Raw genomic sequence first — 15,519 nt, 5'->3', positions numbered from 1 at the left:
ACTGCACTTCAGGAGTTTTGAAATTTTCCAACTCAGTGCCATCGTAGGTGGAAAAATACTAAATTTTAAACGGATCCAGAGGCTTAGATTCCCCAAAAAAGGGGTAACATACGTCTTCACATTGACCGTCTCAAACTATTCAGGATATTCTATATTTCAATTACAAACCCCATTTCCAGAAAAGTTGGGATATTTTCCAAAATGCAATAAAAACAAAAATCTGTTGTATGTTAATTCAAGTGAACCTTTATTTAACTAACAAAAGTACAAAGATTTTCAATAGCTTTACTGACCAACTTAATTGTATTTTGTAAATATACACATATTTAGAATTTGATGGCTGCAACACACTAAACAAAAGTTGGGACAGAGGCATGTTTACCATTGTGTTACATCACCTTTCCTTTTAATAACAGTTTTTAATCGTTTTGGAACTGAGGATACTAATTGTAGTAGATTTGCAATTGGAAATTTTGTCCATTCTTGCTTGATGTAAGACTTCAGCTGCTTAACAGTCCGTGGTCTCTGTTGTCTGATTCTCCTCTTCATGATGCGCCATACATTTTCAATAGGAGATAGATCTGGACTGGCAGCAGGCCAGTCAAGCACATGCACTCTGTGTCTACAAAGCCACGCTGTTGTAGCCCATGCAGAATGTGGTCTGGCATTGTCCTGCTGAAATAATCATGGACGTCCTGGGAAGAGATGTCACTTTGATGACAACATATCTCTCTCTAAAATCCTAATATACGCCTCAGAGTCGATGGTACCTTCACATACATGCAACTCACCCATGCCGTGGGCACTGATGCACCCCCATACCATCACAGATGCTGGCTTTTGCACCTTTCACTGATAACAATCAGGATGGTCGTTTTCATCTTTGGCACAGAGAACTCGATGCCCATTTTTTCCGAAAATTAGCTGAAATGTGGACTCATCTGACCACAGCACACGGTTCCACAGTCCTTCGGTCCAGCTGAGATGAGCTCGGGCCCAGAGAACTCGCCGGCGTTTCTGCATAGAGTTGATGTATGGCTTCCTCCTTGCGCAATATAGTTTCAAGTTGCATTTCTGGATGCAGCGACGGACTGTGTTAAGTGACAATGGTTTTCCAAAGTACTCCCGAGCCCAGGTGGCTATAATTGTCACAGTAGCATGACAGTTTCTTAGGCAGTGCCGCCTGAGGGCTCAAAGATCATGCGCATTCAACAGTAGTTTCCAACCTTGCCCTTTACGCACTGAGATGTCTCTGAATTCTCTGTATCTTTACACAATATTATGTACTGTAGATGTTGAAAGACCAAAATTCTCTGCAATCTTGTGTTGGGAAATGTTCCTTTTGAACTGACTAACAATTCTCTCACAAATTTTGGCACAAAGGGGTAAGCCACGACCCATCCTTGCTTGCAAAGACTGAGCCTTTGATGGACGCTACTTTTATACCCAGTCATGATACCTCACCTGCTACCAATTAGCCTGCTTAATGTGAAGTCTTCCAAACCATTGTTACTTGAATACTCTATGCACTTTTCAATCTTATTTTAACCCTGTCTCAACTTTTGTTGAGTGTGTTGCAGCCATCAAATTCTAAATTTGTGTATATATACAAAATACAATTAAGTTGATCAGTAAAACTATTGAAAATCTTTTCTTTGTACTTTTGTCAGTTAAATCAAGGTTCACGTGAATTAACATATCACAGATTTTTGTTTTTATTGCATTTTGGAAAATACCCCAACTTTTCTGGAAATGGGGTTTGTAAATCCTCTGTCATGTTTCTAAATTCTACCAGATCCAGTCCTAGTCTGTTAAATTATTTCCTCATGCGGCAACTTGTCTATTTCAGATATTAGTTCAATAAACCTTATGAGAAGTTCCAACAATGTATTAACAGTTTCCTAAAAAGTAAACATGGTACAGAATACTCCAGAATTGGTCACCAATGCCTCACTTTCCTAGCAATAAATAATATTTTGTTTTCCTAATTACTTGCTATACTTGAATACTGGGGCTTTGCAAATTACAAGCTAAGACTCCCAGATTCCTTTCCTCTCTCTGCCATCTCTCAGCATTTATGTGACATGTTTTCTCATTTTTTGTAGCCAAAATAGTCTAATTTCCCATTTTTCCTATTTTTTTCCCAACTCGTTACAATATATATGTTTGTTGCTTTATGTTCTTTTTGTAGCCTACTTTCTTATTCAATTTTGTGTCATCAGCAATCAAAGCTTTAGTGGCTTTAAGTTATTTACACAAACTGAAAAAAGTTGATGCATGAGTACTGTTCATGCGCGAGTGCCAATCTTTGTGCTTTATTATTTGTTTCCTGTTAGCCAACCGATCATCTCTTCCTACCAATATGTTACATCGTATCATGTGCTTTTATCTTTAACCATTATCTTTGATATGGCACCTTATCCACGTCAGATGTCACTTCCTTAAAGAACTCCCAACAAATATGACTTGTTTGATAATCACATTGACTTTGTTCAAATATCCTGATTATTTTTCTGTGTTCTATTTCAATGTCTTTGATATAGGTTTTCACATTTTGCATCAAATGTTAAGGTTTCCCACTTAGTTTCTCATTATTTTTAAATAACATTACATTTATTATTTTCTAATGAAATTTCTTGAATCTAGGGAATTCTGGAAGTAGAAAATTAAGTTGCATGAGATAGGTAGCTGGCTGGATGACTGTCAGAAGGGAAAGGAAGTAAGTATAGCATAGAGTACCCCTGCAGCCTTTCCCCTCAATTGCATCTACACCACTTTGGACATGTTTGGGAGTAGGGAACCTATTAGGTCTTGCATCTGAGATGGCTCTTTGGCTTAGAGGGGAAGTGGGAAGGAAGAAGAGGAGAACAGTAGTGATAAGGGTTTTAATAGTTTGGGAAACAGAGAGGAGATTCGGTGACCATGAAAGAGACTCCTGGAAGCTATGCTGCCTCCCAGGTGCCAGGGACATTTCACATCAGGTCCACAGCATTCTTAAGGAGAAATGTGAACAACTGAAAGTTGTGGTGCATATTGGTACCAATGATATAGGTAGGAAAAGGGATGAGGTCCTGAAGACTGAATACAGGGAGCTAGGCATGAAACTGAAAAGCAGGTCCACAAGATCATAATCTATGGATTGCTGCTTGTGCTGTGTGCCAGTGAGGGTAAGAATAGTATGATTTGGCTGATGAATGTGTGGTTGTAGAACTGTTGCGGGGTTTAAAATTTCAGGATTATTAGACTCTCTTTTGGGTAAGGTATGACCTGTAGAAAAACGACAGGTTATACCTGAACTTCAGTGGGTCAATATCCTTGCAGGCAGGTGTGCTACAGCTGTTACGGAGAGCTTAAACTAGGTTGGCAGGATGGATAGGAACCAGAGTGATTGCTCAAAGGATGGAGCAGTTGCTGGAAATGTAGATGCATAGTGTTGAAAGACAGTGAGGAACGATGAGCAGTCATTAGGGCATAATTGTAGTCATTTGGATGGATTGAAATGTGTTTATTTAATTCAAGAAATGATCAGGAACAAGGGTGATAATCTTACAGCATGGAGCTATGATGTTGTGGCATTACAGAGAATTAACTGTTAAAAGGGCAGGAATAGCTGCTGGATGTTCTAGGCTTTAGATGGTTCAAAAGGGAAAAGGAGGGAGGTAAACAAGGCGGGGAACAGCATTGCTACTCAGGGATAGTATCGCAGCTGCAGAAAGGGAGAGCGTTGGGGAGGGATCATCTACCGAGTCAGTAAGTCAGAAACAGGAAGGGAGCAAACACTCTACTGGTAGTATTGCACAGACTTCCTGCCCCTCCACCATAGCAACAGAGACACCGAGCAGCCGATCGGGAGGCAGAATTTGAAAAGGTGCGAAAATAACAGGGTTATCATCATGGGTAACTTCAACATCCCTAATTTTGATGGGCAAGTCAGTACAAAATACAAACGTATGTAGAAAGGCAGATTAGAGGAGAGGCCATACCAGATCTAGTACTAGGCAATGAATCTGGTCAGGTGACAGGTCTCTTGGTGGCTGAGCACTTTGGAGTCAATGACAACTCCCCGATCTTTACCATAGCCTTGATCAGGGACAGGAGAAGATAGTATGGAGAACTTATTAATTGGGGAAGGGAGAATTATGCTGCAATTATACAGGAACAAGAGCATAAATTGGGAAGAGATGTACTCAGAGAAATGTACAATGGAAAAGTGGAGGGTGTTTAGGGAGCACTTGCATGGGGTTCTGAATAGGTTTGTGCCATTGAGTGAGGAAAAGGATGATACAGTGAAGGAATTGTGGTTGAGAAGACATGTGGAACATCTAGTTAAGAAGAAGAATGAAACGTACTTAAGGTTTAGGATGCAACGATAAACAGGGTTCTGGAGAGTTATAAGGCAGCCAGGAAGGAGCTTAAGAAGGGACTAAGAAGAGCTAGAAGGCAACATGTAAAAGCCTTGGTGAGCATGCTTAAGGAAAACCCCAAGGCCTTCTTAACAAATGCAAGGAACAGGATGACTAGAGTGAGGGTAGGATGATCAGGGATAAAAAAAGGAAACATGTGCCTGGAATGGGAGGAAGTAGATGAGATGTGAATGAATGCTTTGCTTTAGTATTCACCACTGAAAAGGTCCTTAATGAATATGAAGACAGTGTCAAAGAGACCTCTATGCTGTAACATGTTGATGTTAAGAGGATACAAAGGAGCTTTTGATAGAATTAATAAATTCTCAGGGTTGGATGGGATATACCCCAGGTTTTTACAGAAAACAGGAAATTGCTGTACCTTTGTCGATAATCTTTGTGTTCTCAGTAGCCACAGTAGTACCACCAGAGATTGGAAGGTGGCAAGTAATATTTCCTTATTGAAGAAAGGTAACAGAGATAATCCTGAGAATTATAGACCAGAGAGTCTTATGTCAGTGGTGGGCAAGCTATTGGAGAGGATTATTAGAGACAAGATTTATGAGTATTTGGAAAGCATAGGCAGATTAAAGATAGTCAGCATGGCTTTGTGATGGGCAGATCATGCCTCGCCAGATTGATCAAATTCTTTGATGAAGTAACAAATTGATGAAGGTGGAGCAGTGGATGTGGTGCATATGGATATTTTAGTAAGGCGTTTGATAAGGTTCCCAATGATAGGCTCATTCAGCAACTCAGGAGGCAGAGGTTCCCAATAAAATTGGCTTGCCTCAGAAGGCAAAGGGTGGTAGCAGATGAGGTATATTCTGCCTGTAGGTTGGTGACCAGTGGTGTTCCACAGGGATATAGTCTCGAACCTGCTCTTGGTGATTTTTATAAATGACTTGGATGAGGAACTGGGAAGGAGATCAGTAAGTTTTCAGAACTCATGAAGGTTGACGGTGTTGCATTCAGTACAGAAGGTTATTGTCGGTTACAACCAGACACTGACAAGATGCCGAAGTGAGAAGTGGCATGTGGAACTCAATCTGGAAAAGTAATATACTTTGTATGGTCAAACTTAAAAGCAGAATAAAGGCTTAATAACTGAATTTTTAGCACATGGAGGAATAGAATGATCCATGCTCATTGATCTCTTAAAGCTGCCGAGCAAGTTGACAGGGTGGTTAAAAAGGGATGTGGTGAGATGGCCCTCATTAGTTGGGGGATTGAGTTCAAAAGCTGTGAGGCAATATTGCAGTTTTGTGCAACTCTGATTAGACTACACTTGGAGTATTTCAGTTCTGGTTACATCATTATAGGAAGGATGTGGAAGCTTTAGAGAAGATGCAAAGAAGATTTACCAGAATGCTGCCTAGATTAAACAGCATGTCTTAACAGGATATGATTAGTGAGCTAGGGGTTTTACCTTTGGAGTGAAGGAGAATGACAGCTATCAACTTTTTCTCAGGGAGGAAATGACTACTACAACAGGGCATAATTTTAATGTGATTAGAGGAAAGCATGGGGGGAGATGACAGAGGTAGGTTGTTTTTTTTATAACAGTGAGTGTGTGACGAGTACATGGAACACGCTACCAGGGGTGGTGGATAGAGGGCATTTAAGAGATTCTTATAAAGGCAGCTGGATGAAAGAAAAATGGAAAACTATTCAGGAGAGAAGGGTTATTATTAGAATTTGTAGGACAAAACTTTTCTTTCCTGCAGGTCTCTGGTCTTTGAAAACATCAAAGATGTTCCTTATTTTGTCCCTTATACACAATTTCTTAGCATACTATATCAGCATCCTGTAAAACAGTGGTTTCCAATCTGGGGTCCACAGACCCCTCAGTTAATGGGACGGATTCATGGCGTAAAAATGATTCGGAATCTTTGCTCTAAAACAGTAAGTGAAGCTTCAGGGAATACAACTCTAAAAATATTCAGTAACTGTAGTCGGCATTACTTTACACCTCATCCTTGTGCCATTATACATGTTGCATGACCTTTAAACTCTTTCACCACCCAATTAAGTGAAGCAGATTTTCCTGATGGTTGGAGGGAATGTATTCACATCTTAGGGACCTGGAATTGTATTTAAGTCCTATGACAACTGAGTCCATGAGTATTTTTGATTAGCTTAACTGAATGCTCAATGGAACACCTAGCCACCTGATCTATAATAACTAAATAATAATAATAATAACTAATAACTAAATGTCCTTTCAGAGTTCGTTAACCAGAAAGCTTAATGGCATGCAACCGACATTGGCTGAAGCCATTCTAAAAGCGTTCTGAGGGTAATCAAGAACATCTAATGCTTCCACAGCAGCAATTTGAAATGACACCACAGTGATAAAGTTTTGCACAGTGGATGCCGGTGACACAAGACCATTTTTACTTCATGGTTAAGTAGACCAATTCCATACTTAATACAATTACCTTTTTCCCCAATCATGTGCTGCAGACAACTCTTCCTTAGAATTCACCATTTATAGCAGCATTTGGGAGATCTCAATACCAGTATCAAACAGTTGTTACACATTCCCTGCTGTATCTTCATGTGGTATGTGACTTGCTTTTGGTAACTCATTCCATTTTGATAGAAGTTGCCAAATTTAGAACATGCTATGGAGTTACATCATGAAGTGTTTGTAATAACATGGCCTTCTAATAGTATGTTATTGAGATCCAGTTGTGTTATTTTATTTGGCATGAGTGTATATGCAGTTAATGACCTTGAACATCTACATTCTGAATGTGTACTTTGTTCCTAATTACAATGTACACGTGCAGGCTGACCTTTCTGTTCATATTTGATGTTGAATATGTTCACAAGTGTCTTCCGTCAATGTATATTTGTTTTCTTATTCAACATCATCCTGCCTTAAGGAGTGAAAGTAAGACATCAACATCAGGTGAAAAGAGTTTCATGTAGTGTGAACATGCTCAGGACATTGCTGTAAAGTGGCTTTAGAAACATAGAAAATAGGTGCAGGAGTAGGCCATTCGGCCCTTTGAGACTGCACCACCATTCAGTATGATCATGGCTGATCATCCAACTCAGAACCCTGTACCTGCTTTCTCTCCATACCCCCTGATCCCTTTAGCCACAAGGGCCATATCTAACTTCCTCTTAAATATAGCCAATGAACCAGCCTCAACTGTTTCCTGTGGCAGAGAATTCCACAGATTCACCACTCTGTGTGAAGAAGCTTTTCCTCATCTCGGTCCTAAAAGGCTTCCCCTTTATCCTTAAGCTGTGACCCCTCGTTCTGGACTTCCCCAACATCAGAAACAATCTTCCTGCATCTAGCCTGTCCAATCCCTTTAGAATTTTATACGTTTCAATAAGATCCCCCCTCAATCTTCTAAATTCCAGGGAGTATAAGCCTAGTCGATCCAGTCTTTCTTCATATGAAAGTCCTGCCGTCCCCGGAATCAATCCGGTGAACCTTCTCTGTACTCCCTCTATGGCAAGAATTTCTTTCCTCAGATTAGGGGACCAAAACTGCACACAATATTCTAGGTGCAGTCTCACCAAGGCCTTGTACAACTGCAGTAGAATCTCCCTGCTCCTGTACTCAAATCCTTTTGCTATGAATGCCAACATACCATTTGCCTTTTTCACCGCCTGCTGTACCTGCATGCCCACCTTCAATGACTGGTGTACAATGACACCTAGGTCTCGTTGCATCTCCCCTTTTCCTAATTGACCACCATTCAGATAATAATCTGTTTTCCTGTTCTTGCAACCAAAGTGGATAACCTCACATTTATCCACATTAAATTGCATCTGCCATGAATTTGCCCACTCACCTAACCTATCCAAGTCACCCTGCATCCTCTTAGCATCCTCCTCATAGCTAACACTGACGCCCAGCTTTGTGTCATCCGCAAACTTGGAGATGCTGTATTTAATTCCCTCGTCTAAATCTTTAATATATATTGTAAACAGCTGGGGTCCCAGCACTAAGCCTTGCGGTACCCCACTATTCACTGCCTGCCATTCTAAAAAGGTCCCGTTTACTCCCACTCTTTGCTTCCTGTCTGCCAACCAATTCTCTATCCACATCAATACCATACCCCCAATACCGTGTGCTTTAAGTTTGCACACTAATCTCCTGTGTGGGACCTTGTCAAAAGCCTTTTGAAAATCGAAATATACCACATCCACTGGCTCTCCCCTATCCACTCTACTAGTTACATCTTCAAAAAATTCTGTAAGATTCGTCAGACATGATTTTCCTTTCACAAATCCATGCTGACTTTGTCCGATGATTTCCCCTCTTTCCAAATGTGCTGTTATCACATCTTTGATAACCGACTCTAGCATTTTCCCCACCACCGATGTCAGATTAACTGGTCTATAATTCCCCAGTTTCTCTCTCCCTCCTTTTTTAAAAAGTGGGGTTACATTAGCCACCCTCCAATCCTCAGGAACTAATCCAGAATCTAAGGAGTTTTGAAAAATTATCACTAATGCATCCACTATTTCCTGGGCTACTTCCTTAAGCACTCTGGGATGCAGACTATCTGGCCCTGGGGATTTATCTGCCTTTAATCCCTTCAATTTACCTAACACCACTTCCCTACTAACATGTATTTTCCTCAGTTCCTCCATCTCACTAGACCCTCGGTCCCTTACTATTTCCAGAAGATTATTTATGTTCTCCTTAGTGAAGACAGAACCAAAGTACTTATTCAATTGGTCTGCCATGTCTTTGTTCCCTATGATCAATTCACCTGTTTCTGACTGTAAAGGACATACATTTGTCTTGACCAATCTTTTTTCTTTTCACGTATCTATAAAAGCTTTTACAGTCAGTTTTTATGTTCCCTGCCAGCTTTCTCTCATAATCTTTTTTCCCTTTCCTAATTAAGCCTTTTGTTCTCCTCTGCTGGTCTGAATTTCTCCCAGTCCTCAGGTGTGCTGCTTTTTTTTGCTAATTTATATGTTTCTTCTTTGGACTTGATACTATCCCTAATTTCCTTTGTTAGCCACGGGTGCACTACCTTCCCTGGTTTATTCTTTTGCCAAACTGGGATGAACAATTGTTGTAGTTCATTCACGCGATCTTTAAATGCTTGCCATTGCATATCCACCGTCAACCCTTTAAATATCATTTGCCAGTCTATCTTAGCTAATTCACCTCTCATACCTTCAAAGTTACCCTTCTTTAAGTTCAGAACCTTTGTTTCTGACTTAACTATGTCACTCTCCATCTTAATGAAGAATTCCACCATATTATGGTCACTCTTACCCAAGGAGCCTCGCACGACAAGTTTGCTAACTAACTCTTCCTCATTGCTCAATACCCAATCTAGAATGGCCTGATCTCTAGTTGGATCCTCGACATGTTGGTTCAGAAAACCATCCCGCATACATTCCAAGAAATCCTCTTCCTCAGCACCCTTACCAATTTGGTTCACCCAATCTATATGTAGATTGAAGTCACCCATATTAACTACTGTTCCTTTATTGCACGCATTTTTAATTTCCTGTTTAATGCCATCCCCAACCTCACAATTACTGTTAGGTGGCCTGTACACAACTCCCACCAGCATTTTCTGCCCCTTAGTGTTATGCAGCTCTACCCATATCGATTCCACATCCTCCAGGCTAACACCCTTCCTTTCTATTGCGTTAATCTCTTCTCTAACCAGCAATGCTACCCCACCTCCTTTTCTTTCCTGCTTATCCCTCCTGAATATTGAATATCCCTGGATGCTGAGCTCCCATCCTTGGTCACCCTGGAGCCACGTCTCTGTGATCCCAACTATATCATATTCATTAATAACTATCTGCACATTCAATTCATCCACCTTGTTACGAATGCTCCTCACATTGACACACAAAGCCTTCAGGCTTTGTTTTTACAACACTCTTAGCCCTTATACAATTATGTTGAAAAGTGGCTCTTTTTGCTTTTTGCCCTGGATTTGCCTGCCTGCCACTTTTACTTTTCACCTTCCTACTTTTTGCTTCTACCCTCATTTTACACCCCTCTGCACTTGTTCCCATCCCCCTGCCACATTAGTTTAAAGCCTCCTGAACAGCATTGGCAAACACTCCCCCTAGGACATTGGTTCCAGTCCAGCCCAGGTGCAGACCGTCCTGTTTATACCGGTCCCACCTCCCCCAGATCTGGTTCCAATGCCCCAGAAATTTGAAACCCTCCCCCTTGCACCATTTTTCAAGCCACGTATTCATCTGAAATATCCTCCTATTTCTACTCTGACTAGCACGTGGCACTGGTAGTAATCCAGAGATTATTACCTTTGTGGTCCTGCTTTTTAGTTTATCTCCTAACTTCCTAAATTCACCTTGGAGGACCTCATCCTGTTTTTTACCTATTTCGCTGGTACCTATGTGCACCATGACCACTGGCTGTTCACCCTCCCATTCCAGAATGTCCTGCAGCCGCTCAGAGACATCCTTGCACCAGGCAGGCAACATACCATCCTGGAGTCTCGTTTGCGGCCACAGAAACGCCTATCTATTCCCCTTACAATTGAAACCCCTATCACTATAGCTCTCCCACTCCTTTTCCTTCCCTCCTGTGCCGCAGAGCTACCCATGGTGCAATGAACTCGGCTGCTGCTGCCTTCCCCTGATGAGACATCTCCCCCAACAGTATCCAAAACAGTATATCTGTTTAGGAGGGAGATGACCTCAGGGGACTCCTGCACTACCTGCCTACAGCTACACTGTCTAGTGGCCACCCCTTCCCTTTCTGCCTGTGTAACCTTTACTTGCGGTGTGGCCAACTCACTGGACGTGCTATTCACGACTTTCTCAACATCGCGGATGCTCCAGTATGAACCCAATCGCAGCTCCAGACGCTCAATGCAGTCTGCCAGAAGCTGCAGTTGGATACACTTCCTGCACACATAGTCGTCAGGGACACTGGAAGTATCCCTGATTTCCCACATGCTGCAGGATGAACAAACCACGGGGCCTATCTCAGCTGCCATGACCTACCCAATACTTGCCTCAATGTTTGAAACTTTCTCCTTTGAAAGAAACTTACCCGGCCTTACCTCACGAAGTGAAAATCTAAAAATACCACATCCACTGGCTCTCCCCTATCCACTCTACTAGTTACATCTTCAAAAAATTCTATAAGATTCGTCAGACATGATTTTCCTTTCACAAATCCATGCTGACTTTGTCCGATGATTTCCCTTCTTTCCAAATGTGCTGTTATCACATCTTTGATAACCGACTCTAGCATTTTCCCCACCACCGATGTCAGATTAACCGGTCTATAATTCCCCAGTTTCTCTCTGCCTCCTTTTTTAAAAAGTGGGGTTACAATAGCCACCGTCCAATCCTCAGGAACTAATCCAGAATCTAAGGAGTTTTGAAAAATTATCACTAATGCATCCACTATTTCCTGGGCTACTTCCTTAAGCACTCTGGGATGCAGACCATCTGGCCCTGGGGATTTATCTGCCTTTAATCCCTTCAATTTACCTAACACCACTTCCCTACTAACATGTATTTCCCTCAGTTCCTCCATCTCACTAGACCCTCGGTCCCTTACTATTTCCGGAAGATTATTTATGTCCTCCTTAGTGAAGACAGAACCAAAGTACTTATTCAATTGGTCTGCTTTAGTGGGTAGTGTCTTTCTAAACAAGTACCTCAAATAAAAGTAATTGTGATGAGGTTTTTCAAAAATTCCAGGATTGGATTTGGGTACAGAAGGTAGCACTCCCTGTATTTTGTGTTGGAAGTCTTCTAATGGGTCTTCTAATGGAGTTTTCATCAAAGATTGGGCAACTTCAATCTTATGGTACTTAACAGTACATTGTTCAAAATCTTTACTCAAATTTCATATTTCTCATATTTTTCTTATGATACAGAGGACATCCATTTAGCCACCACTCAGTGCCCCAAACTGTTACATGACTCCTTGTAGCTTGTCCTTTCTTGCATCGACTCTCCACTCCCCTGCCCAGGTTTAACTGACACCAGAGGTAATTTACTGTATTAACCCAGGATTTCATAGGATTTGTGATGTGTTAGGACATCAGATCATCCAGGGAAAACACAGGTACAACTCCACAAAAATAGTACACTAAAATGATTTCAGGATTGAATGGTTTGTCATATGAAGAGTGTTTGATGGCTCTGGGCCTGTATTCTGAATGCTATTGAATAATGAGGGGTGAACTCATTGAAACCTATTGAATGGTGAAAGGCCTTGATAGAATGGATGTGGAGAGGATGTTTCCTATGGTGGGAGAGTCTAGGAGCAGAAGACACAGTCTTAGAATAGAGGGGCACCCTGTTAGAACAGAGATGAGGAATTTCTTTATCCAGAGAGTGGTAAATCTGTGGAATTCTTCACCACAGGCAGCTGAGGGGACCAAGTACTTATGTATATTTAAGGCAAAGATTGATACATTCTTGATTGGTCAGGTCATGAAGGGATAAGGAGAGAAGGCAGGAGACTGGGGCCAAGAGGAAAATTGGATCGGCTATGATGAAATGGCGAAGCAGACTCGATGAACCAAATGGCCTAATTCTGCTTCTATAACTTATGGTCTACAAAGTCAGCAACCGAGGTCAGGGATGCGGCACTACTGCACTGCAACATCACTCTATCGTTAAAGATCCAGTAATTAACTCTTCTCAACAGCTTGATTATTGTAAGAATATTATTATGCATATAACCATTAGAACAATGGTCACCAACACTGGATAGCTTCAAGAATCTCTTTCATCTGCACACATCCTGCAGGTTCTGGACATGGACTTTACCAAATGAATGACTAATTACCATCCATGGAGAACTTTGTACTTTTTGGATTGGAGCCTACTGTTATATTTCTGGATCTACAGATTGAACTTATCATTTTGGTTTACAGCCAATGAATTAACATGCACACACAGACCAGTTTATATCTACCATAAACCATTTTTTTGTTATCTGCCCAATGAGATACAGCAAACCACAGTGATGAATGTGGAATCCATTCACAGCATTCTGATTTACTGATATATATATAATTAAAATAATTGTAACATATGTAAACATATGAATACATTTTCTTGCAGATATCGTCTCAAGACTTAAATCAGGAAAAAACTGATTTAATTTTATGACATACAAACAGGACTACATATCACTTAATGAAGCACAAGGGATGAGGGTGGTCAAGGTGGTACAGGGTGATGGAAAAGGATTCACTAACTTGTCAGCAGCACTGCAAGAATAATATGTGAGTCAGAATACCAGTTGTCATCATTCCACATTCAAGCTTATGTACTCATTAGCTGTGGTCTGTGACTTACCATTAAGTACATATTTGAATATCTGTAAAGGATAGATTAATTGTTTCAAACATTAGCCCCACACTCCCAAATGGTGGCAGGTATACTTCCAGCTTGTGTTGAGACCATTGTGGGATTGGATTTCTAAATCATTATCTCAGATCTTGTTTTCAACACAGATGGTAATGTACATCAAGGAAGCTTGCAGAAGGAACCAATTATTCCTGATCAACTAATTAACTGTGAAAAATCTAAATTAGGGTCTTAGTGTCTGTTAAAGGCCAAGATAGACATCTCATTAATGAGACAGATACTGGGCCAACTCTTCAAAATCCTTCAAGATTAGCTGTCAACAAAAGTTAAATTTATGATTCTTTTTCTGCCGCCAACAGCAATTTCATCTGGAGTTAGAGGAACGTAATTTAAATAACCTCAATGAGGTGCTGCAGTGCTGCTTGCAGATCGTACATGTTGGAACGTGCTTCATCTCTTCTCTTTCCTGGTTATCAAGCCTGGCAATGGGGTCGTTGATCAAGTGGACTTTGCTATTCTGAACATTTTCAAATAATTCAAGGGAAACTGAATAGCTTGACTATGAAGAAGTGAAATCTACAGGATTGCTAACAGAGGACCAAAATGGACCCGGTGAACTAAATATTTACATTCTGTGCCAAAGTAATTGTGATTCTGGCATATGCGATATTTTTGGAATGATCAAGCTAGGTGAAAAGCATCCAACCACACACTTAATAAAGCTTCTAGAGGAAAGACATAATTTTGATGGATTAAGTAGTTTCAGAGGGTGCAAATATTTGCCCGCATCTCACTGTCACTATTTTGATAAAGTTATAGCGTTAAAGTTCTGGTTAATACTATGATCTAGGAAGGATTAATGGTCAAATCCGGACAATGGTCTAAGTCAAGTCATGGTGTTTTGACTTACTCTTATTCAAATTGCTGATTACCTATTAATTATGAGGAATGAATGTTGTTTTGTTACTCCCAAGTCTGGTTGTTATTCTCTAACTGCAGTCTGTCATTAGAGTCACAAAGTCATTGAGTCATGCAGTATGGAAACAGACCTTTGGCCCAACTGATCCATGTGGACGATGACTTCCAATGAGTTAGCTGTACTTGCCTGTGTTTAGCCTATATGCATTTAAACCTTTCATATCCATGTATCAATGCCTTTTAAGTGTTTCATTGCTGTAGGATGATGAATAGAATTGAAAACAAGAGAAAATCTGCAGATGCTGGTAATCCAAGCAAAACACACAAAATACTGAAGGAACTCAGCAGGCTAGGCAGCATCTATGGAAAACAGTACAGTTGACACTTTGGGTCGGGAGCCTTCAGCAGGATTGGAAAAGATGATGAGTCAGAGTTGGAAGGTGGGGGCAGGGTAGGAAGAAACACAAGGTGATAGGTGAAACAGGGAGGGGAAGGAGTGAAGTAAAGAGCTGGGAAGTTGATTGTTGAAAGAAATACAGTGCTGGAGAAGGGGGAATCTAATAGGAGAGGACATAAGGCCATGGAGGAAAGAAAAAGGGGAGGAGTACCACAGGGAGGTGATGGGCAGGAAAAGAGATAAGGTGACAGGGAAAGGGGGATGGGGAATAGAGAAGGGAGGGACCATTACCAGAAATTCAAGAGAAGTTCGTGCTATCAGGTTAGAGGCTAATCATACGGTATATAAGGTGCTGCTCCTCTAACCTGAGTGTAGCCTCATTTCAACAGTAGAGGAGGCCATGGATGAACACGTTGGAATGGGATAGGAAATGGAATTAATATAGGTGGCCACTTGGGTCTCACCAATATACAAACGTACAAT

The 15,519-nt window shown here is 41.0% G+C and overlaps 1 protein-coding gene across 6 annotated transcripts in view; it reads right to left on the bottom strand.

Moving 5' to 3' along the window:
* LOC132393219 (zinc finger and BTB domain-containing protein 20-like) overlaps positions 1–15,519 on the bottom strand; it is a 351,170-nt gene that overhangs the window by 13,433 nt on the left and 322,218 nt on the right. The window lies entirely within an intron of this gene.

This window comes from Hypanus sabinus, chromosome 4 (assembly GCF_030144855.1).
Source record: "Hypanus sabinus isolate sHypSab1 chromosome 4, sHypSab1.hap1, whole genome shotgun sequence".
NCBI lineage: Eukaryota > Metazoa > Chordata > Chondrichthyes > Myliobatiformes > Dasyatidae > Hypanus > Hypanus sabinus.
This window is presented reverse-complemented; position numbering and strand designations above follow the sequence as displayed.